Raw genomic sequence first — 5613 nt, forward strand, 5'->3', positions numbered from 1 at the left:
CCCTCTCTCCCATTCGGAACAGAAGGTTCTGGACGCTGCTGCTTCCTGTCTTGTGTGTTTTGAGGAAGACGACGGGAGGAGTTTGAGTCCTCGGCTTCACCACATGATAAATACTGTCGTCCTTTGGAGCCTGGTCGTCTGAGGGATAAGTGTCACTTCTTCTTCTGCGTTCTTGGTTTGGGTTGTCATGTCTTGAGGAGTACGAGTTCTCAGCTTGTTGCGCCTTGTCCTTTAATCGATTATTATTCCATCCTTTGTGTTGACCATAGCAGCTGTGGAAGAACAGAAACACAGTACTCTTATAATCCTGCACAGTTAGAAAGCTGCAGACGACTGTATCCTGTCACCTTACCTTGAATGCTGCAGCAGATAAGTCCCTACGAATATGAGCAGACAGGTGACCCCCAGGGTCAGCATGAGACCTGTAACCCGGTACCTCCAGAGCTGGTTGATCAGCCGGTGGACGGACATGTCTCAGCAGTCCAGTTTGACCAGACCTTGTCTTTTGGTGGTTGTCTTTCTGCCAGCATGCTGTGTAGAGCGGTAGACCGTCCACTCTGCAGATTAAAGCCACTGAGACACCTCTGACCTCACCCTCTTAAGCTGATCAGTCACCTGTCAAAGGGCGCATGGCTCGCAGCGGTAAATAACAGTTACTTATGGGATAACAATGGAGACAGGAAGGTGGAGAAGATTGCACATGGAGCTGCTGATTCTGCAGAGTACTGTACAACTAAGCTACACAATAAGTTTGTGGAAAGGGTTGATTGTATAAAAGCTGGGACATGTTTTAATTTCCTGTTTTAAAGCTGGAGAATATGTAACAATGCATCTTTTTAATCTGCAAACACAAACAGGAGGTTGTTTAGATAAGGCAAGTTTAAGATAAGATAAGATAAGATATACTTTACTGGTCCCACAATGGGGGAAATTATTTTGTCGCAGCAGCTTACAACACGGGACAGGGGAATACAACAATGTACTAACATAGTTAGAAATATATAATAACAGTAATAATAGCAATGATAAAGGTCAAATAGAATAGAATAGATGTATACACACTACTGATACACATTTATCACATTTGACATTTATTTATATATAACATTTCAACAGACAAGAGAACTCAAAGTGCTTCATATACGACATTCAAACATGAGAGAGGACATTTAAATCACATCACTGACTTTAGGCATTGCAACGGAAAGTAAAAATCAAAGAGTATAAAATAAAAACAGCAGAGAAAGAAGTAAAAATATGATCAGGAGGTATTAAAATAAGCATCAGCATAAAAGTTACAATGCAAACTCTCAGATAATCGAATGCAAGCAACAATTTGACGCCCTCTAATACTCTAAATATTGCATTTATCATCATGTTTTGTCAGGTTACCTCTCATAAATGACTCAAACAGTTTGTTGGCTGTAAACTTTTTTTAATGAAAATTAGCATTTAGATGCTAAACGGTCAAACAGCCGGGCTGAGATCATTAAAAAGTCTGACTGTGACCCTGAGCCCAGCTGAATAAGTGTTCCTTAAAGTATTGCACAACTATTAACTCTGACCGGGCGATCTGATTGGACGAGAGGCATTCCAGAAGTGCTTTAATGTTGTTCTAAATTCCGTCAGCATCAAAGCAGTTCTGGAACACGTCAGGCCGAATTCCCAGATCTCTGCTAGGAGGATCAAAACATCTAATCGTATCCACAATCAGAACAATCATCAGATTTTTCAGCTCCTGTGAATAAGTTAATGAAGCGAGTGGAATGTTGAATGCGTCACGAATTTGCGACAGTCATGGAATTCAAGTCGTCCAATTAAAGTAATGCGTCTCCCAAATGTAACTACTCACGTCTTTTTTTTTTTAAATTTAAATTTGATTCATTTGTAAAGGGACCATGTACAATATTTAACATAAATGTCACCATTTAAAGCATTGTACCAGAGTTAGCTTAAAGCTAATTTCCATCTGCAGTCCCTTGGCAGGTCAAAATTAAAACACCACATTGATAAAACGCTAGCTTGCACACACACACACCCACACACACACACACACAAACAAACAAACAAAGAAAGCTAGGGTTGGTAGTCACGGAAAACTAGCATGAATTTGAATGTAGCATTTCCTCCAAAACGACGCCCCCGCTCACATGGATGAGCGCCGCCGATTCACGACCATATGATGGTGACTGATTCCAAACCAAACCGGTCCTCAGCACATGGTTTGTGTTTTGCACTACGTCAACTCATGTCTCACTCAGCGGTGAGAAAACACCAAAACATTCTCATAGTGAAAGTTAAAAACAGAAACAAACAGGAAATGTACGCTCTGCAGGAGGCGGGCAGAACAGCAGGACAGGATTTGATTGGTTTGATCATTTGGCTCCTGATGGCAGGGATTGGTTGGTGTTTTCCCAGGTTTACTCCGGCTGTAGACAGCAGCTTTTTTTTACCTCTTTTTTAAGAACACATTATGTGTTGATTACCAAGTGGATCTCAATCTGAACACCAACCCCAGCTTTAAGTATTATACAACTGTTAACTCTGACCGGGCGATCTGATTGGACGAGATGCATTCCAGAAGTGCTTTAATGTTGCATGAGAACGGTTCTAAATTCTACTGGCCAAATTCCAGAACTCAAGTTGGAGGATCAAAACACCCGAACTCCCTCGCCGTGAAACTGAAGAAGAAATACAGTTTAATTTGGGCGAGGGAGAGGAGGGGAACCAAATGTGGTCTAACACCAGTTCAAAGTAGTGGATCTGAGTACAGCCAAAACCTTGTTCTGTGGAAAAGCAGCTTACGGCAACCGACGTGTGAGCACACACACTGCAAAAAGACACACTCACACACACACTCTCACACACGTGACGCCACAGAGAGTATTTAACATATGGACACACTGAGCTTAGGGCACACCTGGTTTGACACCAGGTAGGCCCAGTTGGCTTCACTCCTCTGTGTCCCTGAAACCAAACAGCTGAGTTCTGCCGGTTTGACCCACATTAGAAGGAAGTAGGAATGCATTTCTAACAAACAACTTAAACTTCTTCACAGAAATGAACAAGGCAATGACTAAACAGGATTTAAAAGAGACAATGATGAATGCATCTTCCTGTTAATAAAGTCCACTTAGCTCTCCTCTTCGGCCGGGTCCAGGCTCCTGAAGCAAGCTGGAACCTGCTCGTGTCCAGCAGGGTCTCATGGAGAAATCATCAGTCATAACACAGCAGCTGACCCTTGACCTCTCCACCTTGAGAGCAATAACACCTGAGACCTTGTCGTGCAAATTACCACAGACATGCGAAGGACCACCGCCTCTTCCCTGTCGTCTTTGCACCAGTAACCGGTTCAGCTGTGAGATTCTGCAGAGACTGAGCCGCTCAGGGAGTCTCTGACTCTGGGACTGCGGTTCAGCCCGGGTGAAACCCATTAGTCTGTAATCGGTTGTCATAGTTTCCTAAGACAACTTTAACTCAGGTTTTCTTCAGAGTGTTAAACATCCTTCTTCTTCTCGTCTTAGAGATAACATCACCGGGTTTCTTACTCTACTGAAGTGAATTTTCTGGATGTAAATATTTTGATACCTGGATGTTTTTGACATGTCCTGTGTGCAGGGTCCATGGACAAAGTGCAACACTGACACAAGGTGCTGCAAACATGTTCAATAACTGGACCCTGAATAAGTGCAGTCAAGATCCTCGCACACATTAAAGCTGTTGTAGTTATTTTGGAATGAGTAGTTTGGGAAAATATTCTTTTGCATAATTTTGGAGGCATAATACCTTCAGGGTAAAAATAGGAAGTCAGTACCTGAAATACATTTGAAACAAAGTACTTTTTACTTTCACTTGAATGGATCCACAGACTTTTAGTTTTACTTCTACTTCAGTAAAATCTTATTAAAGGAACTATTTTTCCTTGAGCAGTATATTATTTTACCCTTCTATTATATTAAATTATATCATGTCAGATTATATCTAAATATATTATATTTAATTATATTTTCACCGATTTTGTATATTATTCTATATTATTTGCATATTAGAGTATATCATATTATATTATATCATGATAAATTATATTATATTGTAATGTTATTTTATTGAATATTGTATTATACTACATTAAATCAATAATGTAATATCTTACCTTATCTTATGTTTTATTAAATTATATCATGTTATATTATAACAGGATATAATATATAATACTGTTATTTAATTTATACTATATCATACTATATTATGTCTTATTAAAATATACCACTTTACATTATATTATACTGTTATTATATTCTACATTTTGTTATATTATACATTATTTTATTTAAGATTTTATTATACTACATTATATTTTTTTACATTATATTTGATAATGTGATATTATTTCATAATATAATATTCTATATTGTACTGTTATTTAATTTTAAATTATACTATATTATATCTTATTAAAATATACCATATTATATTGTTCTTTTATTTTAAATGTTATTATATTCTACTACATCATATTATATCATATTATTCAACATTATATTGTTATTTCATTTTATGTTTTATTCTACTTTATTATATTTTATTAAAATATATTCTATTATGTGTTATGTTTCTTCTTATTATTAGTATTGGTTAATCCCATCCTGATTTATGATTATACTCTCTTTAATATTTACACACATGAAGGATATTAGACTAATATGAACCGACTCTTCCTCCCATCCCCCACCCCGGCTCCTCTCGCTGTTCTCCCCCCCTGAAAGCAGCCTTCACTGGGCATGCGGCTAGGCAGCGACCCGGCGGAGGGGGGCGCTGCTGAGTCTCTTCAGGTCCGGGCTCCTCTGATAGAATCTCCGGGAGGGGGGGTGGAGGAAAAACCGACTGGGCTGGTCGCTCTTTGTTTCTGGCTAGGAGGAAAACTGATAGACGCTGCAGCCGTTGAGGACTCAAACATCACCTTCCACCACTTGTGTGAGTCCTCTTTGATTTTTACCGAACAGAATACTCTTTACCCCGCGTTTCTCCCGGCTTTTACAGGGTTTAGGAGGTTTATTAAGATACTTTCAGGGGAAAGAAAAGACCGACATTGTAGTGGCGCTGCTGTGGCGCGACGGTGCAATGAATGAAAGTGTTTTTGGAGATGAACTGAGAGCACGGAGGGTACGGGAGGCGCGATGGATCAATCAGCTGCAGAGAGGAGGGAAGCTTTCACCTTTCAGGGGGACTCCTCACCTGGACGAACCCCGCGTTCAGAGGATCCTTTTCTGCCTGATTGGCCTGAAGAGCATGGCCGGCTGGGCTAGCTCAGCGCAGCTAGCATGCTAGGCAGCAGACATTAACACAGGGTTTCTCTGAGCCGGTGTTCCGGCGAAGAATGCTACCGTTTAAATCGATGCGCGTTACCCTATCGAAAAAAAATGCTGCTACACTACTGCTGCTATCACCTTCACTGTGTTATTAACCATGCATCGAATAGGGACAGTATTATCTGTACTCTGTGTTAAATCCTTTACCTTACAGTGAAGGAGAAGCATATCTAAGAACAGAGGTTCAAAGTGTGGGTCTGGACCCCCAGGGGGGTCGTGAGATGCTTTCCAGAATGCTTTTATT

This window comes from Notolabrus celidotus, chromosome 20, assembly GCF_009762535.1.
Source record: "Notolabrus celidotus isolate fNotCel1 chromosome 20, fNotCel1.pri, whole genome shotgun sequence".
Classification (NCBI taxonomy): domain Eukaryota; kingdom Metazoa; phylum Chordata; class Actinopteri; order Labriformes; family Labridae; genus Notolabrus; species Notolabrus celidotus.